The sequence below is a fragment of the Lates calcarifer genome, linkage group LG23 (genome assembly GCF_001640805.2).
Source record: "Lates calcarifer isolate ASB-BC8 linkage group LG23, TLL_Latcal_v3, whole genome shotgun sequence".
NCBI lineage: Eukaryota > Metazoa > Chordata > Actinopteri > Centropomidae > Lates > Lates calcarifer.
Window position 1 is genome coordinate 9299991 of NC_066855.1, and position 25629 is coordinate 9325619.

Sequence of the window (25629 nt, forward strand, 5' to 3'; positions counted from 1 at the left end):
ACTAGTCAAAAACAGATGACCTGAATATTTTAGGTGAACCATCATGCCTGAGAGCCATATTAACACAAGCTACATAGTGCAAACATTAAAGAATAAGTGATATTATTTCAGTGACTAACTTCAGGATTTGGTTACATAAAAGAGGCGTCCTTTGTCTGCTTTTGATTCTTTTCAGTGCTGTAATCTGAATTTGTTTCAATGTGCCTACTGCTCATCTTTCATTCACATAAACTGCACTCTTTCACTCTCCCACACACCAACTCTGCTGCGTGCCTTGATTCAGGTGAGACCCTCATTGAGTGACAAAGACATCATTTTCCTGTTATTGATATGTAGAAAAAAAGTACAAATGCAGCTCCAGCACTTGAAAACCTCATCCAACTAAAACTAAAACCTTTGATCTTCTAAAAGGCCTTGCATTGCTACTTCGTCTGCAGTCTTCATCATATTAATTCATCTCCCCCCTCTGGATTACCTAAGTAACTCATTCAGTAAATACCATGTGGGATAATTTAGTAATCTTCAAAGAGAGGCTTGAGAATGAGGACTTGTTAATGTCCCAGAAAATTTACATATTTTCAGAAAATTTACATATTTTCTGGGACACAAACATGTCTGAGCTCCTCTTCTTGATCTCCATCATCCACACAAGTTTTAGACAGGAAGGTTTTGTCTAAACTGTGACACATGAGGTGCGAGCTAATCATTTTTTGTGTCATTTGGAAGGATAAAAGTGTAAATTTGCTCAGCACAAGAAGAGGCAAACTATAAGGCACACACACAAACATCTTCAAATCAGAAGCACCTGAATACTGAAAATATTACAACACAGCGGGTTGCTTTTCAAACTTTTAACTCCAACTTTCAGTCTCCCTCAGATTTATCAACCCTCAGCATGTTGGTACCAAATTCAATTTGCTTTGATATTCTCTGCCGGGTCAGTATTTCTGAGCTTTGTTCAGGTGTATCCTATCAAATTAGACTGCTTCCAAACAGAAATAAATCTCATTAGCTGAGCACACAGACTTATTCAGTGCAGTGCTGTGACAGCTGATTGAGTGGTAGATGTTTCCTGCATGCTGAGTTTGATAAATAATTCAAATTTTTATTATACCCAGATGCTAGGAAGCAATTCCTAGAAGAGCTGAGATGAGACAACGGTAGCAGCTGACGAGGTTGTAATAAGTTTTTCTGAAAAGAAATGAAATGCAACATGTATGTTTCACCCATAGTGGCCCTGTTCTGATTGAAGGCAGAAATGACATATTTTCACTGAAAATTCTTGTAGTATAAAAAAATGTTAGATCACACTGCAGTGGCCTCTTCTTTTCTCCTATCTGAGCTACGCAGTCCTTCATCACTAGTAGTCATGTTTCGAATGTGTGTGATTTGGTTGATTTTAAATTGGATATTGTTAAACTATTAATGATATAATAGTGAAATGTTAAAATGTTTGTTTTTTTTCTCATTTATAATATTTTCGTAATTCTGTAAATCTTCAACTGAATTCATACTACTTTTAAGTGGAATGGACATTCCAACTTTCTGTCATTATACTTCGGTATTTCAACAATTACGCCATTACTTTTAGCAAACTTCTTTATCTGTTACTTTAAGCTAACTTCTTTATCCATTATTTTCAGCTATTGCAATGGTTACTTGTGGATATTTCTATCCACCACTTTTACCTATCTGTTCTATTCATACTTTTAGCCATTTATCTACTACTTTCAGCTCACTATTTCAACCAATTATCTATTAAGGTTGTATAGCAGTTGGTATGGTTAGCTAACTATTTCAGCTGCTTATCTCTTGCTTCTAACTATTTCAGCCAATTATCATTTACTTGTAGCTAACTAATCATTTATCCATTAACTCACTTAAGCTAGTTGTTTCACTTGCTAACTATTTTTTAGCACACCTCTTGCAACATTGTTCAAGAGGTATACTGCAGCTGACTCTAAAGGTGGATATTTTAAAAATCCAGTTGTATTCCTTTTAATCTATTTTTATGAAGAATTAATTAGTGACTAAAAATATGAACTATATCAGTATACCTCCTGGAAACTGCTTAAGTATCTGCGGAGGAACAAATAATCACTGATACAGGTTTCAGTTTGTATCTGAAGGCATATGAAACTAAAGAAAACAACCAATAAAGTGGTTTTTAGGTCAAACACTTACTTATCTCTGAGGCTTTTTGGACACTATATTTGTCACGACTATAAGCTTTTGACTGCCAAACTGGGCACTCTGAACAGATTTGCTAACAGTGCAGCAGAATAATGACCAATAAAACGCCGTCTCGCACATTCGCCAGTTTCAAGAAAAAAAAAAAAAACAGCAGCTGAGCAAACAGGCTCTTCAATCTGGCAAACACACAAATGTTGAGTGCACACGTCCCAAACTGGCCACAATGGCAGTCTGCCTTCTGGGAAAATGATGCAGTGCTAGCCAGGACGTTAAGTTGTGCAGAAGCTGCATATGTGCCCTGAGCCTCTTTTCTTATCCAGCTCCTGCCAGGCTGATTTACAGCCCCAGGGTCAGGTTAATTACTGCATGGTTTGGGGACAAATTGGTGAGGCAGGAAAATGAGTCCCCGGTACCATGGATACTGACCTCTCCTTCCTAGTCCTACCTGACAAAGCAGATTATTGGCTCACAGAGTATTAGTTTGCAATACAACAGTGACACCTCAAAGTTTTGTGCCGCAGTCATTTATTCTGTAAAAAAAATAATAATTTGCTTATTTACTTTGCCAGCAGAAGAGTGTAAAGTTAAACTGGAAGAGAATGGGACATCAGGCAGGTGTGGAAAAGGGAAGAATTTCATTCTTGATTTGCTATTGCTCCTTTGTGCTTCAACAAAAAGACATTAAAGGGAGAATATGTGCGTGAGTCTTTACCTGATGTCTCTCTCTCACATGCCAATTGCAGTGACGTCTCTTGTTTATTACACAGGCTCCAGTATCCCAATCAATTGGGAGTAGTTCCAATCAATTAGCTCTGCATTATTTACCCAGCAAGTCCCTATGGGATCCACTCAGACAACAGCAATTACTGTATCGCTCGTCCACTCCCTTGTGCTCCAGCAGGAAAACTCATTGCAGGCTAATACTATGACATAATTCCCACTTGGCATGGATAATTTATTATTCATCTGTTCACTTGACTAGTTTCATCTTGAAAATGGTGTAAACGCCTTCTTTCTACTGAAGATTTAGTATCAATAAATGACAAGTTGTCACACACACACTGGATAATTGCACAGTCACAATTGAATTTTTGTGACACTTTTCTAGTTTGGAACGAAATGTAATTTGTAATTCTCTGTTCCCATAATCCTCCTGTACACTTGCACTGACCATCTGTGACTACACTGTCAGCAGTGGGTGGTGTGGGTGGGACATGCTAAACACCAGCTAATGCAGTTTCAAGACTTGTACTTGAGGGAATACCATTAGTCTCCAGTTAGTGACGGAGATGGCCATCTGAGGTTACAATGCAAATTTTAGTGTGCCCCCTCCTCTGGTGTTAGGGAACATTTGTAACAAAATTAGTTATGGGCACAACATCCACACATTGTTTTTGGCTTTGGTATAATTTTGCTTTTCACATTTTATTTTTAGCAGTGTGACTCCTAACCTCTTTTTTATAGAGGAGGCTAAGAGTTTTTAGTAAATTTATTTTAACATAAACATCACATTATTCACAGAGTACTATAGCAAATTAAGGTGTTAAAGCTCAGAATGTGGGTGGGGCAGCTCTGGAAGTGTGCCCTTGCACTCACCCCACATCTGCTGTCGAGGTCAAATCAAGTCTATTATACAGGACTTAATAAAACTTTAAAAGAGAATTAAGAGCGTATCCTCAGGGATGTTCGGTGACCTTCGGCAACCCTGTGTGATGTCTGATATTATTTGGCAGTGAAGTGGGTCAAGTGATCAGCTCACACCATGATTTGATGAAAGTCTTTTTCATTCCTCAGTCTTGTCTTAATGTTACTTACTACAGCCTGTCACGGTAATTATCGGCTGAGGAGGAGAATGGTTTATTTGTTAAAATGCCCTTGAGATAAAAGCTGCGTGTACATTATGTTCTCATGTGAGTTCATAACAAGACAATATGGCAGCTGAGATGTTGTTAGGATTAAAACATGTATATATATATATATATATATATATATATATATATGTGTGTGTGTGTGTGTGTGTGTCTCTGTGTGTCATGCTAAATGCTTTTCCAGAGAGCAGCTCTTTGCCATCTGTCTCTACCATATTGTGAGGGCATTGTTTCGAGGCATGTTTGTAATTAGGATAGGCAGGAATGGTTGCATGGCTTGAATTGTGCACCATGACCTACAGCGCATATTCAAGGTGCAACTTATAAAGCACAATGTAATTCCATGACTTGAATCATCTTTCTTTCATGACACAACCATCATCCTTGAGACGTGACACCAAATTTGTTTAGAGACTTGCTGCTTGTTTAAAAAATGTTTCACCTGACAGGAAAGGTTACAGAGGAATTCCATACCATAGTCAAACAAGCAAAATGTCAAACATGAAAAATGCATTGATGTCTAATTATATGTTCAAACCTTGGTCAGAGGATGCAAAGAAATGTATAGAGATGAATCCAGAAATATTATTGGAATACTGGCTAATAAGATACATACAGAAATATCTACATGGGCAATAATAGACCAGACTAGGCAAGTGCTGACTATATTTTGTTGGGAACAATTTCTTACACTGTGTGGATTTAGCCTTTATCTGACTCAGCTCCAGTTTTAGGGCGGAGACATCGCACCTCCCTCTCTCTCATCAGTATTCACAGTGAGCCCTGTGTCCTGAAATGCACTTGATAAGACTTGCCACGCTCTAATTTACCATAGAGGAGAAACAGGCAAATGAAATTGCTCCTCAGAATATCATTCCCATGGCGAATCAATATTCCACTAAAAACTTAGTTGTTTGATTTTTTTTTCTCCAAGAGATGACCTTTTGAACTTCTGCCAACAAAAAGCTGTAGTGTTAAAAAAACTATTTGGTTAAAGCTATCGCACAGCTATAAGAGGAGAGGTGGGTGCTGACTACATAGTGAAAATAAGTGCTTAATTACACTCACTACAGAGGCATTGATTCAGTTTGCATGATCTTTAGTAAATGCTGAACTCAGGATGTGCTCTAGTATGTAACACTCCACTCTCCAGAGAAGCAGAGTGGAACTCTTGTGTTTTATGTGTTGTTTTACTGGTTCCACACTGTCTGCAGCTGGTGACTTTATATGAAGTGTGAAACACATTAAGAAGTGGAAATTTAGTGGCCATGCTAGTAGCCAATGCTTTAATAAAAAAAATAAATTAAAGTCTGTCCCCATAATTGCTGCAACATACTGGATTCATTGCACTTTTTATGACAATCAGTGGCACTGAGAAAGCCACTATAGAAATGTGTGTATGAACTACATAAAATAAGCCTCCAGCTCAGCACCTTTTATACACTGATAAGTTAATGAAAATGTTTCACAGTGAGTGCAAGCTGCGTAAAGAGCTGTACAATGAGAGGAGGGAAAGAGAACATAAAGTGAGCATAGTGTTTCTTATTGGCCTGTGTTCTCACCTTATGTTTCAGGGCGTCGTTCAAAGCTCAGAGAGGTAATTCCTCACATCAGACTGTCGGTAATATCTGTCACAGTTGAGACCCAGGATGTTTCGCGGACTGACTTCTCCCTCTGGTGTCATTACCTGTGATTGGCAAGTGTGTCATCAACATTGTGACAAGTATGTCAGATACAAGTTCGTGATTCACGCGCGCGCACACACACACACACACACACACACACACACACACACACACACACACACAAAACACATCTCTGTCAACTCGAGCAAATATATGACTGCTTTTCACCTTTTAGGATGAATCTCATTACAGCTGTACTCAGTGACAGACGCATCACCGTGTGGTTCAGCTGTCAAAGCCATGACAGCATGACAGCATTTTGTGCAGGGTAGCTTGGTGGCTAAAGGGATCAACCTACACCTAACATGGAGAATTTTATCCCTCAGAGCTTCCAATGCTTCCTATTTATTCAGGTCTGCCTTTGCAAGCTGCTCTAAACAAGTGCCTTGAGTGTCAGGCAGAAAAATGGAAATAAGGTGTTACTGACACTGCGTTGACAGCGGGGGGTTATGTGTTTACATTTAGGTAATCGTGATTGGACTATGCTACTCTGCAGCCTCACTAGCCCGCACTGTTGAAACAGTGTGTGGGGGCAGGTTACATTCATTTTCATTAACAGTGGACAAATTGTGTTTGGGAGGAACTTAATCAGATTGTGTGTTCTGTGGAGGTCTGTTGTTTCTTACACAACCTTGTGCTCTATCAGTTGGGGAAATTTTTAAATCTCATTACTTGATTGATTTGATTACTCAGTGATTTAATCAACAGAGTAACTACTAAGAAACTGGAATGATTGCTCAGCTTGTCAAGACTGTCCTTGATTTCAGCGGCTAATAGATACAGACATATATACATCTGATGAAACACTCATGGACATTTGCAGTACAAAACCTGCACCTTTACATACTTCAATAATATATTTATGACTAGTATCGTTTCATTATTCATATTGATTCTTGAATGTGCTTGCATTTGCTAGCCTTGGATTTTAGTTTAATAATTGATTAACCAAGAGTCATCACATAGACTGAACAGTATATTGGAAGAACTTTAATAAAATGCTCTGACAATAAAATGTCCATGAGCACTGGGAGGCACCAGCAAAGCTTTGAGGATGTTTTTATGAGCAGAATAATTGGATTGTCGTTGATTTTTTTTTGTCCTCGGGAGACTTTATCTTGGGTCTCCTCCTACTGTATGAGTGTGTATGACCATTTCACATTCATATTCCTATACCTGTGAGAACTTGATCTAAACCAGATGCTACAATTCAATTAATCAATTAATTAATTAAAATGTTTGTAGGTGCATTCCTGTTCTTGTTTTATGTGAAAAACATCTGGGCTTTTACCTGCCAGTGAGACGAGTGTGCATCACAATTGCAGCTTACTCCCACTTCGGTTCTACTGTGTGACAGACAAAGAACAGGAAAAGATTAAAGACAATATCAGGATGATGTTTCTATTTTCGGCTTGCAAGTAGTCCTATAGTCGGTATCGTGACTCCTCTTCTGCAACAGCTTGTGTACAGTGTGCATGATACCAAAACATATATATTTATTTAATCAGGCTGTCTTATCAAGATCTGGCTCCTTAGATAGAGAGCTGAGTACAGCAGGGGAAATGTGTTCAGGCTGAAGACTGTACAACAACTCTACTTTAGTCCCACGTCAACTGAAGCACAAACAGCATCAAAGACAAATCACAAATATCTCTCCAAATCCCTCTGAAGTAAAAGGTTTAAAAGTCACCCAATGGGATGAGATGTTCAAGTTCAAAACACTTTGTAATTCATTTCATTTGACAGGTAAAAAGCACTGGAGGGAAGCCTTTGTGAGTTTAATATTTTAAGTCACCTTAAGTCAGGCGGTGGGTAGGAGGAAAAACATTTTGCATGAAAAAACACACAAATGATTAAAAAATATAGTTATAAGTTATGTGTACAAAAGTACCAGTGTCGGCTCAGCCATGATAAACAGTACGACACTGCCTGTTCAACAGCTTACTGAGAGCCCACAAAAGCCACAGAAACTACCATGATTTGAGCCATTAATCTTATAAAACCTGCTTGCATCGACCTAATTTTGCACTGCACTGAATGTACATTCAAACCAGCAGCAGACTGAACTTTCTACTGAACAGTAAGAGACAGTGTTGAACATCAGTGTGTTGCAATCAGCGATACACAAGAGCGTAATTTCCTCTGGGTATGGATATTGTGTTTACTTTTCTCCTCCTACTTTCAAACAAAATGCATGCCCTCACTGATGTATGCACTGATGTGCCTCTGAGCGGTGGTGCAATCATTTTTCTTAGATAAACTTCTTGCTTGAATATAAACTCTCTCTCACCGACACTTTGGTACAACAGCACCGTGTAAAATGGAATGGGTCAGACCTAGTCACTACTCGGGAAAATTAAGAGTGGAACTACAATTTCCTCTTTACTGAATAAATACAATGTGGTCATACTCTGAGGTCACTCTGGAAGTGTTTTTTCACAGAAGAGGGAATGTATCGCCCCCCAAAACATTGCCACATTGCTTCACTCTGCCTCACTCACGTCCTGGTTTTCAAGGTCACACACACATCTTTAATCATGTAGCCTGATACTAAATGCTTTTGCTTTTTGTACTAGAGGAATTCTGTTGTTGTTTTTTATGTCTGTATGTTACACAGCATCATGTATAAAGCATAAAAGTTTATCTGTGCTACAAGCTATTGCATAAAAGTCATTAGCTTGAGTAATGTCCTTTTGTATATATTATGTAGAAACTCTGACTCACTTCATCAGTATCTTCATTTTGTGTTTTTTCCCTGCTGTCCTTGCTGTCTCATTCAAATAACCTTTTCTAAATAAAAACACACTGTGCTGATTGTCTGGGTAAATTTTCCAAATTTTGCCTGAAGCGAATCTGTACCTCAGCTGACCTTCCAGAGGTGCTCACACTGCATATCTCTGTTATTGTTAAGTAAAATCCCCTGGTTCAGCTAAACTAGTGAAAGGTCATGATTCTTCCCCCAAGGCTTGAAGACAGTTGGTGGTTTCTGTCCACTATTCATTTCCCGGGCCTTACCCCGATATGCTACAGCATGCTAATGTCTTAATCGCTGCGGCGGTGAGCGCACAGGACCTTGTGACATCCTTGAGAAAAGCTGCTGGGACAGACAGGGGAAGGACGGGGCAAGATAAGAGCGTAAAAGAGAAAAAGGAGAGAGAAAGACTATATTTAATTTAAAGGAGTCAGTGGTCACCACACCAGAAATGTGATTAGAGGACTGGTACAAAATCTCAATTCAGATATGTTGTTCTGTGCCGTGTGCTTCAACAAATCCTCTCTTTTACGCCCTTTACACGAAATTAGCTTGGTTATTGAACCAGTTCTATTCAGGATTCTTGGAACCTTGATGCTATCCAGTGAACCAGCCTGCATTTCCACCAGTTTTGAGCAGAACTGCTGTAATCAAGGGTGTGTTATTAATGGAGGGGGTGTTGCACAGTGCACAACAGTAGATCGCACTGATTTACTGCAAGCATTTGTACTGTTATTACAGACATATATTGGCAGACCAATGGACACACTCTTTTTTCTATGCTTTCACACATGCCCTCTCCAATGTTGCCTTCTCTATCCTCTCTTTCCAACCTGTAGAATCTTCATTCTCAATGCTATTTTTTTGGTGTTTTAGGTTCAAATTTATTTTTAGGTGCGTGATCACAACTGGAACAGAACCCATTCCATTTTGGTGGAAAAGGAGTATTAATGAATATTAAAATGTTCAGTTCAAATATCATGAATTTCTATTCCAAACTTAATGACAATCCATCCTATAGTTGACAAGACCAAGACTCAAAAGCACAAATGTGAACCTCCTCATGGTGCCTCAGAAAAAGTTAGGGAATCATCAAAGTCAGTTGGAATTATCTTCTGGGAACCATGAATATCTGTGCAAAATTTAATGGAAAGTTGTTGAGGTATTTCAGTCTGGACCAAATTGGTGGATCAACATACAGACCAATTGCTATCCCTAAAGCCGCACTGGATTGTTAGAAGTGCCGTGCAGTGATTTACAAATGACCCTTAACATTATAGCAGAGAAAGAAACACTAAGAGGAGTGGACTAAAGACCTGACAGGATGATAAAAGAAGACAACACATTTATACTGAATGTGAATAAATAAATGTTCAAACACACACTCCTTACAACGCTTGGTGTAAACACTGAACAGAAGGTTTCTCCACTCCTCCCCCTCCCTTTGGGTTTAAAATCGCTGAACTGGACTGCAGGACACAGATGAGACTCTAGATATATATTGAAAAAAAAATACATTCAGAGACTCCTGCACTTAGTACAAGAGATGCTGTTTAAAAATGCATAAGCCATTAAAGTAAAACATGTCCTTTTGTACCTCCAGGCCTGAGAAAGCAAACGTATTCTGCTGCGAGGTTACAGCCGGCAGTGCTGCTCCGGCCCTGTAGGAGATAACACAAGATTGCTCAAGTGAATCAACGGCTACAGCAGAATTTCAGCTGACACCAGTTTTGTCTCTTTCTGTCAGGAAAATCTATTTGTAAGCCCATATTTGGCTTTCTGCAAGGTGGTAAAGTGAAACGCGGGGTAGATGTGTCACCGTGGTCAGAGCCACTGCCAATGAGAGGGGACAGAGCCAATGATTGATAATGTAAGCAAGTTGAGCTGAAAATGATACTGTGGATTGATTGGTTGAGCACTGGAACTGACTAACAACTGTGATAAATGCTGCAATGCCTATCAGATATAAGAACAAAAATATATATATCAAATATCCTTTAAATACCACTGAAATATTGAGATTTGTAATGTAATTTTTTCATTTCATTTCAGAGGCTCAGCTGAACTGGAAGTTAGATTACTTCATATTGTAATATTCCAGTTCCTCCAGGTGAGGGTGACTACACAGAACAAGGGTGTTACATAACAACCACTCTGTCAAGCCTCAATTCAACAAGACCACAAAAAACTGCACCATTTTCCTCTTTTATTTCTCTTGTGGTATCTAGCTATGCTTATCATTTTTGTTTCATTTGCCCAGGTCTGAGATTTCTGCATCCTTTTAAAAAAGTTCAGTGGTAACATCTTTTTCCAGAGACAATGTTCCTCTTACTCTGGATAATTCCCAGAATACCCTATCAACAGTTTTCAGCAGAACTTAGAAAGTACCGTGGTTTCAGTCGGAAATAATTCACAGAGGATTATCCAGAGCAAGTGGGACACTGACTATGACAAAACACATTGCTGCTGAGATTTTACATTTTGCAGGGTGTCTCTGCAGAATAGTAGGCGTGAACCATGTAATTGTGACATTAGTTTGATTGTAATAATTTGACATTAATATGCTTTCATATATATTTTCTGAAAATCTATTTCTGTAAATGTTGTTTCCCTGTGTCACTGGTTTGCAAACTTGTTGGTTTGTAGTTTACCTTTTTGAAGCCCACTGGAGTAACAATATTCAGTAGTTGAGTTTAAAAAAACTAATTCCAAAAAAAGTCTATGTTTGCATTGCAGAGATGTGTTTTTTTTCTACTTCAACTGTCAAAAACACTGTCTTGGGACTCACTCACATGTCCTGATCCCCAGGTCGGAACCACTGCCCTGTATGAGAATCTAAATGTGCTGTTTCAAAGAATTCTCCTCTCTGCCAGAAATGTAATCGGCACGATGAGAGAGGAGATAATAACAGCATCCATTTGAACCTACATATTGTGTCTTAAGTATAGTGTAAGTAAGCTGAGTCTCAGCTCAGGATGTCAGCTGCAGATACAGCCTAACGCCTGGAGGCACATTCGCACCATGCAGGTTTGAAGCAGTTTATTTAAATTCAGCATCTCTGTTGGTTAAGTAGTCAACTAAAAGAAATGACCCCAAAATGTAAGGTTTCATAATGAGATGAGTGTTGACATCCAATACCCTGCAGTTACTCATGCATTTAAAGTGAAAATGAAGTGCAAAGAGCAGTCTCAACTGATGCTAAATATTTAGCCATTTCCTCATTTGATATTAACTAGTGTGAACACCAATGGGGTAAATTATAAATGAGTGTGGCCCAGTGTTATGAGCTGAAGTGGAATATGATTTGCTTCCAAAGACTCTTCACTTAAGGGAAACTACAAACAAGAGACTTTGGGAGGAGTTTCACTTTAAGTTTGATGATGTTGTGTTGCTCAGAGGATGTTTTGAAGCTCTGACAGTTGGACATTTGTCCCAGATGCATTCTTCAGCGGTTAATAAAAGAAAGGAATCAAGGCCTGTTGTCTTCCATAAGATGACTGAACTGTGGGCTTAGCAGTGCTACTCACACACCATGAGCCTCAAGACAACAAGCATGCATGTGGAGCCAAGGTAAACACACTGAGAGGCCTCTGTGCATATGTATGTAGGAGTGTGAATGTACACACACAAATGCACACTCATGTGGAAAACACATACGTGAACCCAAGCATTCCCCTCAGGGGTTTTTTTAGCTCCTGTCGACCACTGCTCATTCATGCGCACACAAAGCACACAGTTCTCTCAGAGGCACAGCGCACACGCATCAACTTCTAACTCCAAACACATACCCATAGATGCACACCTGATCTCATGCCGTTCCTGTCCACCCCCCTCTGGTAGCAGTAATGAATGAAACATGAAATCTGCTGCGTCTCCAGCTCATCGTTAATTTTGTCTGACTGAAATGTCCACAGCTCCTTCTCCTTCCTTTTGTCCTCACATAGGGGGGATACCAAAATTCCCCTGTCTCGATCCACGTTTTGCATCACTGACAAGATGCACTGGGTTTGTGAGGGGCGAGCAGGCTAAGTGGAGGTGAAGGAGTAAGACTCAAGCTGACCTGCACATCTGAACATCTCACTACTGAAGAGTGGATGAAGGAGAGGAAGAGAGAGGCATGAGGGGGAGAGAAAAAAGCTGGAGGGGGCTGTGTCTGAATCCCTCCATCTTCTTCATGTCATATCCGCACAGACACACATACTGCTCGTTAATAATGCAGCAGGTGCACAGTGCACCACACATACTGATCACAGCAGAGGGCTAACATATACAGTACAACATTATAATGTTGTACAGATGAATCCCTCCTACACACTTTTGGATTCCTGTACTTGTGAGGACTGTCATCAACACAATGCATTTTCCTACCTTGTGACAGCAAACCTTTTCCTCCACCCGTCTTTACTCATAAACAACCTCTGAAAAGGGAAGACCATCACTTTCCAGTAATGTCAATCTCACTCTCAGTGTCAAAAATGTAAAGAACATGAGGGCACACAAATACACACCTAAAAAACACACAGACATTGCAATTTTCTTCCAGCTGTCAGTCAGAGGTTTCTCCATCTTTGCTTGTCACGCCTGTCACAGCTGTTTAGCATTAATCTTCATGGATGTTAAAGCCCTAATCCATGATTGGGTTGTTGTATAGCTGTATTCACTGCATATTCATACTCAGATCATACACAGATAACTTGATGGACAGTTTTATCTGTATAATTTCCAGGTCTGCTGTATGCAACTCCAAGACTTTCAACAAGAGAGGAAAAAACCCCAAATGAATCAACACAAATTATAATATGGCTAAATTAGCTTATTTCATCGAAGGGTGTTTGGTTTTTTGGTCACAATCTGACTCATAGTGTCCAGGACCATGAGACTGAGCTCGCAAGACAAAATGACAGACTGTTAAACCTCTCGGGGTCAACAAAGTGTTTGACTTGAATGAGAAACACCTCTGTTTGTTTTCCATTTCCTACCAGCAGTCAGTGAGTGTTGTCTCCTATCTAGGACAATAGCATCCCCAACTGAAAGATGTAGCTTTATCTACTTCATTCAAGCATCCTACCTTATATGCCGTAGTCACTGCAAACCACACAGCGTATCTTCAGACTACGCCCAATTTAACTGTAGTTTTAATTGTTTTTTAAGTACGTCAGAGCGGCGGTGCCTTGTGCTAATATAGCAGTCTTGCTAGCTTACATACATTCATTTTTCAAGCTCAGTAGAACTGCAGGGAAGTGTTATAATGTTACTCGTAATTACTCACAATGTGAAACAAAATACTGACAAACCTTCGTGCCTTCAGAAGCCAGATGCAAACCAGGTGCAAACACATAAAGAGTGCGACAGTTTTTTTTTTTCTCCTTTTACTGATACAACTCCTTCAAAATAAAAGCTCCAAAAGATGTGGCATTTTGGAAGTAATTAAATATAAATTAATTTTTTCATCATTTTGGAGGATTTATTGAATTGTGAGAATATCATAACACAGAGAGGTCAAAACCTTATCCTCTGCAAAACTGAGGGTACTTTCTGCTCTTGAAGAAACATCATAATAAAAAATACCAATAAAAGTGATGCAATTTCTGCAATTGTAGCTCTGTAGTGTATTGTATTGTTGTGCAGAGGGTACCAGGTAATATCCTGTGGCAGGTATCCTGAGCAGGAGGATTTGTTATTGTTTGGCACTGAAAGAGCAAGGCAATGTCTTTGCAGGGCTGCGTAACTCTCTAGTCAGCGCTTCAGTGATGCTGACCTGGGATCCTCCACCAGAGGAGCTGTTGTGTTGAATCCCCACAGCAATTATCCAGGCCTCCCAATCCGAATCACTCCAGTTACACTTATGAGTGGAGGGAGAGGGAGCTCATCCAGATGAAGCAAACACACACTAATGGAACTGTAACTACATGAACAAATAACCTAATTACATCCTCAAAGCATGTGACAACAAATGCACAAGCTGGCAATGGAAACCACAAAACACACAGGCAATAATATGGATTTCACATGATGGGATTACAACAGGCATGGGATGAATGAACACACTCACACACACACACACACATACACACATACACACACACACATGCACACAGCTAATTTTCTCTCATTCCCCCCTACTTGTCGACATGCAATTAGATAAGCGAGTGTTCGACAGGGCACTTGGCACCCACACGCTTCCATTTCAGCGCTGCTTTCATAACCGTAAAGCTCAACTCTATCAGCCCACTTTGACCAAACTCTATCAAACGGAGCCCCTCATCACTCTTCAACACAGGGAGTCACATCCCGCCTGCCCACTCTCAAACCAACTCTCATTTTCCCCGCTGTCACACAATGTCTAACCCTAATGGAAGCACCCCTACCCCCACCCCCATGGTGCCATTAAATATGATTCGCTCACACTCAGCTAAACCATGCTCTGTTATGGAGCAGATGAAAATTGCTTTGAAAATCCAATTCACTCTCTTCTGTAATGGGTCTAAAAAAATCAATATTGAAGAGTTGAGCTGTTTTGATGACTTTGATTTGATTCTCGTTCCCAAATCAGTGAAAACATGTCCTTTAATAATGTTTTGGAAATCAAAGTGATCTCTTCATCCGAACAATCCTGGAGTAAACTGACTAATCATTCAACAGCTGAATATGAGAACTTGTCTCTCTAATGTGACTAGTTTTGTAGGGAAAACAAGTAAAGGCAGTGACTGCAGTGCAAGGTCACAATGTATCTTACACCAACATTTAACCAGCAGTTTCATTTTATTCACCCATTTCTGCTACATGCAGTCAACACTTTCTCAACACTGGACAAGTCTCTTAATTGATAGGATACAAGTTCAAAATATAAAGTAATAAAAACAATTCAGAAAAACACTTGTCAGATGATCGAACAGTATCAGACACCCCCCTCTCCCCACGCTTTTCTACCATTCTGACTTTCAAAACTGACAATCTTACAAGCACACAGCCTTCAGACAGCAATTGGACAGATGTGCCGTGGTGAGGAATTATGCATTATTTGAACCTCTCTCTCTCTCTCTCTCTCTCTCAAGGTCTTTCATGTCTTTGTTCACACAGTTACAGCTTTCACTTTTCATATGTTTATGTAAGAGGGAGAGCACAGATGTCTTTGAGCGGGGATCGTGTGCTATTGTCCCTGCGTGAATCATCTCGTCTCACCTCTCTCTATCACGGCGGCCTCTCTCTCACCTACGAGGTGTGACTGCTTGGAAAAACACTTTTGCCCTTGGATGTGTTCGGAGAAGACCTCATATGAATGATGTGACGTTAAGCAGACCCGTGTCACCTACGTATTTAAAGGAACAGAATTCTTCTCTGTTTCACACCTACCTCCCGCCAGGGTCTGAATCAACCTATCACCTTACCTAATACGCAGTTCTGTAGCACATATTGTTGACATTTGAGAAATGCGAGCATCGTCTCTTCTGCAAGCCTCTGCAACCTCATCTTACCCACAACACCCTTCTCTGCATAGGTTTGCAGAGGTTTCCTTGTATCCAGCTTCAGTCTTTAAAAAATATTGACTATCTCAGCTTTAAAAAAAAAGTACAATTAGAGGTAGTGACAAGTTTAATCCCCGCAACAGCCATGTTCTTGCTTATGTGACTCTGAGCAACCTCTGTCGACTCACTCCTCTCTCTTTGTAAATCTTTTTGGATAAGTCAGCATAAACCAAATCCCTTCAAAGGTGTGATTCCCTCTGCAGTTACCCCTGCCGAAGCTGGATGCACTGTACTGTAGGGACACAATGAAATGTGTTAATTATGTTCCCCAGAGGCACAAGCTGCATATTTGTTCATTAAGTTCACCGCACTTGCGGTTTGGATCCTCACAGCCGCAGTCAAATGTGTGGAAGGGCACCTTGAGGGTCGAGGGAGGGCCGCTGCCCTTCGAGAGGATGACAGAGTCATTTGTCAAATGGGAAAGGCCGTGAATTTACTGCACGGTCTTATCCGCATGTTTAACCCCCTGTGCTCCTAAGACACACATATAAGACACACATCACCTGCCCCTGCAGTGTACACGAGGGGATCCGGATCTGATGGAATTAGAGAGAGATAGAGCAAGGTAGGGGGGAGCCAGGGAGAGAGAGTTATTTAATTAGGGGGAGACAGGAAGAGGACTGAGTGACATCATTTCAATGTCGCCTCTCACACACACCCCCATCCCCCTGTCCCCCACACGCACACAAACCGAAGCAGTTCACTGTCAAGAGCTCCATCTGGTATAACCGACTCTCTCACACACACACACACACACACACACTGCCATTCAGTATCCACACGGACACACAGACCAACACGTACACTGCATGCTCTCTCACTGACTCAGTAGTTCAGACAAAAAAAAGCTCCTCTATTTCACACATCCGCGCTATTAATCAGCTCCTTCATCGCCACCATACGGCTCTGACACTCTGCCCATGTCACCGTTCATGCAGGGGTCCATCAAGCCCTGTCATACGTCACACACACACATACTGTAGTCAGATACTGTACCACGTGACCCTTATACATGGCTGGATCAATTTAAAGGGGTTTGGATTGTGATGGAAATAAATCTGAAAAGGCACATGTACACACTAATTTTCATGCAGTTTAATCAAATCAGCATTTCACTAGATGAACACAGTTACATCAGAATTTCTCACATGATGGCACACACAAAGCTTACATTGTGTTCAATCAACCAGCCACAATCTGCTGATCTGAAGCAGCTTTGACAGAGTTCGTCACACCCACGAATAAGCTATCGCCAGTCCACATCAAAGAGGTACGTTACCTACTCCACAATCCAAAAAAATTACAGATACACACTATTTTCTTTTACAAAAACGTCTCTTTATCCAAATAGCAAGGATGAATAACCATCTTTAAAAAAGACCTTCAACATAGTAGCTACAAGATTGTCCTCACTTAAAATATGTTCAGTCTCTGCATAGATTACAAGCTTATTAGTCATGATTTCAGTAAATCAACAATGCATAATGCTTGAGATATTTATAATAAAACAGGCCACGCCAACAGCTCTGTGAGGCAAGTATGCTAACATGTTCACAATGACGTTTACAAGTCTTCATTTAGCAGGTACAGTGTTTACCATGCTCCCCATTATAGTTTAACGTGCTAGCATGCTAATGTTTGCTAATTAGAACAGAATATGCAGCTGAGACTGATGGAGAATGCCATTAATTGTATTCATATTTGGTTATAAACTAGGCAAGTAGAAGTGTTTTAATCTTCTGGGCACTGAAGGAAAAGTTAGGGGCTCTCCAAAGTGAGTAAGATTTATCCTCTGAGAACCACGAATATCTGCACCAAATTACATCTAGACCAAATAGTTGTTGAGCTGTTTACTCTGGATAAAAAGGGTGGACCAACTGATCAACACTGCCATCCCTAGAGCCACACCACTAGGCTGAAAAAACATCAATTAGATGAGCTCCAAGAGGACACATGAGGACAGATGATTTTGTGTTTCTGTCCTCTCTCTTGGCAAGCTGGAGACTTGGGACAAACCACTGAGAACTTGGTATATTTCTTTAAAACTCCAACTATTGTCCCGCTAAGTTCACAGAGCTACTGTAGTGTATCTGCACTGAGTCCCAGAGGCATGAGGAAAACGTGCATGAAAATTTAAACAGTGTACTGTATACATGTATGTGAATCATTTTCTATTTAAGTGCAGTGAAGGTATGTTTTGTAAGTGTCAGTATGTCTGTATGTGAGTGTATGTTGTAGGTACAGCATGTGTCTGATTGCATGAGTGTTATACGTGTGTGTGTGTGTGAGTACATCTCAGCATGGAGGGGATAGAAGGAGAACTACACAGAAAGTGTTCAGTGAGGTGTGCTTTGTGTGTGTGTGTGTGTGTGTGTGTCACACAGACTGTGGGAGCATGGTTGGATCGGTGGCTAACCACAGGGGATGAGGTGTCCATGAGAGCTGTCAGTGAAATCCAGCATGACTGCATTTTACGCATGAGCAGGTGACATTTAATGCATCGGCTTTGTTTACACAGATAGAAAATATGACATATTTCTTAAAGAGGGGCACTGTTACTGTTCGAGTGAATTGGATATTCCTTTAAGGCACATTTGAGCCACTGCTTAAGAATTTTTTTTTTTTTTTTCCAGGTTAGATATTTGGTACACTCACGTCAAAGTCTGAGTTTAAAAAAAAAGCTTGTCATTGAATGTGAGGATAAGGGTTTTTTTTGTTTTTGTTTTTTTACATAAAGAAAGTCTACTTTCACTCATAATTATTGAGAGACCTTAAAGGAATATCAGAAATTTTGGGAAATATTTTAATTTTTATTTCAATACCATTCAGATGACTGCTTGTTAGCTTAGTTTGCTCTGTTCAGAGATGACAAATCCATCTCATTTCATTAGTTTAATCTGCACAAAAACCAAAGTGCAAAGTGCAACGTCACTGATGGACTTCTTCCTGAAATCTTGTCGTCACACTGAGGTTGCCAGCAACCAGCACAGGCTCAAAGACATCACTGATTCTGGTAAAGAAATAACCCAGTCTTTTCACGTAACTGTTGGTGTTACGTGTAGTGTAGTTATGTGTAGTAGTTAAAATGTCGAACTGTTCCTTTAATGAAAAGTTACAAGAATGATCATGATCTTACCCCTAATTTAATGTCGAAGGACATTGGCTTTGTGAATGCATTCGCTTATAAGCACTTTCATACTCTCTGTGCAGCAAATGGGACACCAAAGAGCCTCTTGGAATGTCCACATTGTTCTGCAATAACTGATGTTTTAAAAATCAAGGTTTCATAGAGAATTAAATTCTCAACAAACAATTGGCTCAGCTTTACTCTGTGTATTATAAGGGCAAACTACAGGAGCATCTCCAGAAGAAATCTGCATTATAGAGGATAAATTCATTCATATCTTTTAAACACAAGGTTACACTTGTGCACCAGTGCACTAGTAGGTGAATGTGAGTTCAAATACGTGTGTTTGTGCATGCAAGCGCTTGATTATGACAAACCACGTGAATGTGGTTTTACCACTTTATAAGGCTGACAGTTTATTGAAGCACCGCATCCCATCAATCAAGGTAACCCCAACCGATGACAGCAAACACACAGATTAGGCGTGTTTTCACTGCATGAAAACGCTGGCGCTGCATTGTAGGGCGACCCCGGGGTCACACTGAGATGGATCAGGGGACCCACACACACACACACACACAACAAATGCACCCAGCCTGCAGAAGCAGAAATCACCAGGGAAGCTATGAAACAGCAGGAAATGGTTTTGCTCATAACCCCTTGTCAGGAGGGGTCACGGAGCAGATTATTTCACAAACATGTCAAAACATATGGGTGTCATTATAGAAACACATGCTAGGTGGAGGAAATGGAGGGATCACTGTGAAGTTTTTTCTGGGTTTTTTTTTGCCTGTAATAAACTCCCTTGATAGCAAATGCTTGTAATGGACTGTACTGAGGTGAGACGTGGTTGGCGGGGGGGGGGCTGGGGAGAAAAAATTGCAGCTACAGCAAGCACCAGAGAATCCCTTCCTCTGCCGCTGAAATTGAGTTTCTCGTGGAAAATTGCTGATGTCGTGTCACATTTATTACATCACCCCAATACATAAAACAACACAGGATTCTGCCAGAACAAATCTCCCTGAACATTTGTAGATATTAAGGAGGAAGCAAATAATGAAAAATCTAAATCATCTCCCAGACGTTTCACCCCCTACATCTCCAGCTTAAACATACATATCGGCATCGCAAAAAACATTTACCACGGACATGAAAAGCAAGGCACCACGCTGCTCATGGAAAATTACACACCAGAGGAAAATTGAAGTTCAGCAGAGGAAACAAACAGAAGGTTTGGGACTGAGAGGAAAAGAGTGCTCTTTGATGTTGCCAAATTAAAGTTCATGTCTGCAGCCAAGGAAACACTTGACTCTGTCCCCACTCTGTAGATATGTGGAGGTGGCGGGTAATAATTTTTACCTCAGGAACAGTGCTTGAGTGTGTGCCTACATGATGTCAGGCTGCACAAATGTGTGTCATCATGTATGTACAGGACAACATATAAACCTTTTGTGACAGTCCATGCTACATATGCACACTGACACATGCTTGGGGACCTGAATCAACCGCTTGAGTTCACTACTTCCCCAGGGGGGCCCACTGAGGACAGTCGGTCCTGGTCGGCTAGCACAGAGGCTAGTGTTTTCATCAGTGTTACACTTTGACACACAACATTCATCACAATTACACAGCCACCATCATTTTTAATAGCACTGCGTTCCTGTCATCTCGACCCCCACAGAAGCATGCACATAAAGCCGGCAAATATTTTTCAGCACTTTCTAGGCTGTGACACCGCAAAATGCATTTTACAAAGGGGAAAAGCCTGTTAACGGAAACCATTTGAGGATAATTAGAGGACAGTTTTAAACTTCAAATCAGATTAATCAAGCTTGGCAGCAACAAAGAAGAACCACCATCTCAGGGGAATGAAGATGGAAGTGGTAAAGATCATATATAAACCACAAATTTAGCCCCTTCTTTCAATCAAATAAAACAAAATCTGTTAGACATTAAAGGGAAGCCTGTTAGTGAGTGGGGAAAATCCATCCAGGCAGTATTACACACATTTCTTTTTGTCACGCAGGCGCTTTGAGGTGAATATCACACCTTTGACCCAGAATTGCATATGCTGGTGTTGGCACAAAGATGGAAAATAGCCTTTTCTGCTGCCACTGATTGAGGAGTGGGGGGTGGGTGGTGGGGGTGGGGGTCTGACAGATTGAAAGAGAGAGAGAGGATGAAAGAAAAGGTAGACATGGAGGGAATAAATGGATGGGGGAGAAAAAGAGGAGATGGAAGGGAAAATAAGAGTGAGAAAAACAGGATAAACACAGACAAAATGAAACACCAAGCTGCTGAACTGAAAAACACCTGCAGCATTACTGAAGCCCAGCTGAGAATATACTGGTTGATATAAATTTTGAATATTTTGAGGTCATATGTGTAAGTACTTGTGTAGCATGTATGTGTATGTATGGGTACGTGTGAGCACTGTGAGTGTGTGTGTGTGTGTGTGTGTGTGTGTGTGTGCAGTGAGCATTACAGGCAAAGGTAAACACAACTATAAAAGCAATTTCACAGCATCTGCGTAGGAGAATGAGCTTGTGTAAAACCGCAGGAGACACATACTGTATACTGCAGGAATAAATAATTTTCAAGACAGTGATAAAAAAAATAGAATCTCATCAGAAACATCTAATCTAGGGGGAAAATATCAAAGCCCCCCTGCCTCACTCTAACAAACACACATACACACACACAGTGACAGCTTTATTACATACACCTCTCAATATCCTCTTTCCTCAATCCATGTTAGACTGTGTGTCATGAATGAACTGACCTTAAATGTGTCCTTGATGGAATCTATACACAGTATCAACCCCTCAACAAACCCTTAGCTGCAGTCCAATTACAGACCCAACAGAAAGAGTGGGTCACTAGTTAACGCCCATCAGTGGAGGCTGTTACAGTGTGCTACTGCCTAGGGATTTTTAAAGAAGTCGTATTTGAAGGGTTTCAACTGTTTCAACTGCTATCTTCTCAACAATAGTAAACAGTAGTGAAATAGTTCTATTTTGGGGAATACGCTTATTCACTTTTCTGCCGAGAGTGAGATGTGAAGATTGATACCACTCTCATGTCTGTACGCTAAACAAGATGTAACATTCTTATTATGCTAAACTGAGCTAAGCTAACCAACTGCTGGATTTGGTTTCATGTAACAACAGACAGACATGAGAGTGGCATTGATCTTCTTGTGGCAACTCTCAGCCAGAAAGCAAATACATGTACTGTATTTCCCAAAATGTTAAGCTTTTCCTTTATAAAATGTCATCTTTTGTCTGTGTTAATTTGTCAGAACAAATCACTCATTTGTTTGAATGAATATGCATATCTAATAAATATTTTAATGAATATCTAAGATTTAAAGATCTGTGTATATGGAAAAATGCTAGGGGGAAAGTGCAATAAAAAAGGGATTTAATCTTCTAGTACAATGGTGAAAAAGGAGAAATTTATAGACAGGTTGGGAAGAAGAGGCAGAATGAGGATAAAATGGAGGGAGGCAAATTTGACAGAAGGAAGGAGGGGAAATGAATGCTGGTTTTAAAAAGGCACTAAAATCTTAAATACAGACGTTCTACATAAAATTGCTACCATTTTGTCATCTCTAGACATTCAGTGCTCTCCTCACAGTGTGCTCAGATTCTTCCTATCAATCAGTGAAAAAATGGCTGAATCTTGTCCCACAATGGTGAAAGTGTCATTTTGGAGCGAATCAATTCATATAAACAGCAGGATTGGAAGTGTTTTATGGGGACAGGAGGTGAGAAAGTGGTGGAAGGACAGAGACCGCGGTCCAGCAGAACTAATTCAGTTTCCTCTGCCACATAGAAGGTCACTCCATATCAAACAGTGGACAACCCCATTTAGCTGTGCCAAAGACCCCGATGGGCTTAGCAAGGGATTAGACGGCAGGCACAAAAAAAAGGATCACTGGCTGTAATAAGTGCAGACAGTACAGGGTAGCTGAGTCTCATCATCATACAGAAATGATGGTTCAATTACAAAGCCATCTCCTCCTGCTTAAATCCATAAGACACACATTGGCCTCTGAAAGACCTTTTTTTTTAACCCCAAAAGGACATTTCTGTCTCCTTTCAGAGATCATAAAAACACACTGACACCAAGTATGACTAATTAGTTAAGAGAAATCTTTGATCTGCTGGTGGCGCTAGAAGAAAAGTCAAGGTCACCAAAGTCATTACGGTTCATCTTCAGGAGGAGACATGAAAGTATGTGTGTATTTACTCTCCTCTCAGTCTTTGTGAGAAAATCTGCTGCTTATCTGCACCACCTGGCATCGCCAACATACCAATTTCTTAATTTCTTTGCTTGTTATCACTATGCATTTTTTGATTTTTTTGTGTGTCATTTTGCATCAAGTCATTTTGTTGCTGACTAGCCCTAACCCCAACTAAAATGGCATTAAATGACATGTCAAAAGCTTAAAATCCATATACATGACACGTGAAATGTCCTTGAAAGTGGCTTGCCATTTAGACATCGTCCCACGATATTACATAGCATGCTCACTTGCTACTTAGTCTATTGTAAACCAAAAGTTGAGCTCTGTATTCAGAGGTATTTTGAAAATGTCTGCCTGAAATGAGTCATATTCCTTTCTTTTTTCTTCCCTAAAAGCATATAACACTTTGTTACAGCTACATTCCCCAGTGATATTCTCTTCAAGGCTCCGCATTATATGCTTTACCATGCTAGCTTTCACACTGACACAGATTTCTTACCAACCAGTCTTACTGTGACGTTTAAAAACCTTTCTACGGTGCTTATATTCTTGTGCTCTAAGCTCTTACTGAACTCCTTTATCGTGGCTTTTTTGTGACCGTTTGAAGGATGAGTATCTCTCGGCAGGGTGCTCTACAGCTGTGACGTAGGCATATGTATAGGTGACCTAGAAGTCTTGGTTTATTGTACTGTTGAGCTCAGTGCCGGTGTCCCTGGATGAGTGTCCTCTAAATTCTTAAACTGTTCAGCTTGCTGCAGATATCCAAGGCTTGTGGGCTGTCAACACTTCAGTGCTCTCTGAGGACCTCAGTGATGACACCAAATCAGAGACAATGGATGTACTGTGTGTGGGTGACTGTATTTACTTTGAATTCAAAATATAATGTACTTTGTATAAAACAATATATGTATTATATATATATATATATATATATATATATACATCCACGATCTTTTCTTGTACACCCCCCATACCCTGTGTTGCTTGCACCGTTCCCAACACAAAATCTTGAACCTAATGACCACTGCATTTAGCTTTAGAATTTTAACTGCTGAGTCAATTTGTGTTTGTTTGCCCACAAGGACCCTGTGTGGGTGTTTAATTTCTACTAGTTTCAAAAAAACCATCTGTGTGTTGATCTGTACAATTGTTTATAATGGTGTTTGGCAGACAATACAACAGATTCATAGATGCAAGACAAATAAGCCAAGATACTGATGTGAAATAAGTAAGTGTGTTTAAATCTAAGTCTAAAATAACTTTGCCTTACTCACATATGTTGTAGCTACTTTTTGCAGTTTTATTTCACATTCCATTTCTCTCATTCTTGTAATTGCAAAACATATTGGCACGAGGAATAGATTCAAAATCTAGCGTTCCCACACCATCGGCTGAGGCATATCTTAGAGGAGTTTAGACAAATCCCTCCATGTCTTGAGATTAAATTTTTCGGCTTTTCCCAGCCTCACTCAGGTGAAGAACTTTTATATCAAGCAGCTCATCTTCCTCAGGGCTAATAACACTCAGTTTACATCACAGTCAGGAGCAGGAGCACTGCTACCTTTGTATTCAGAAAGACAAGGTCAAGTAAATGGCATTTTGTGTTAATTCAAACCACAACAAAATCATTGTCTTCTCTTGCTTTCTGTACAGGCAGAGCCCCAGCTGTGTGGTGTCTAAAACCCCTCTGGGTGACTTGATGGTCAGGGCTGGTCCTAAATGGCTTGTTCAAGCCGATGGATTGAACAGCAAGAAGATGATAAAGAGGCTGGAATGATGGATGAGAGGGGGAGGAAGATCTTTCAATCAATCTGTCATCCGTAGTTGTACTCTCATCCGCGGGAAACAGGACTGATGTCATGGTTGATACAGACATGCTTTTGTCACCAGGAGATGCATGCGTATTTATGTGTGTGTGTGTGTGTGTACGTGACAGGGGCTTTTATGCATGCAAGAGGTGTACAGTACCTGCTTTTGTCAGAGGATGGTGTAGGGTATGTTTCTGTTTGTTTCTTCTCCGTGTGGTGGAAGTTTGTGTAGATGAGCCATGTGACTATGTACATGTGTGTGTGTGTGAGTGAGTGTGTGTTCGAACATGTTGTGCTGAAGTTAAGTAGGCAAACTGTCACCATCTGCTGCCTGGAAATACCCGCTGACATTAAACATCAGACAATATAAATGCTCACTTCAGCAGTTGTCTCGATGGGAGCAGCTCTCCTAATCCAA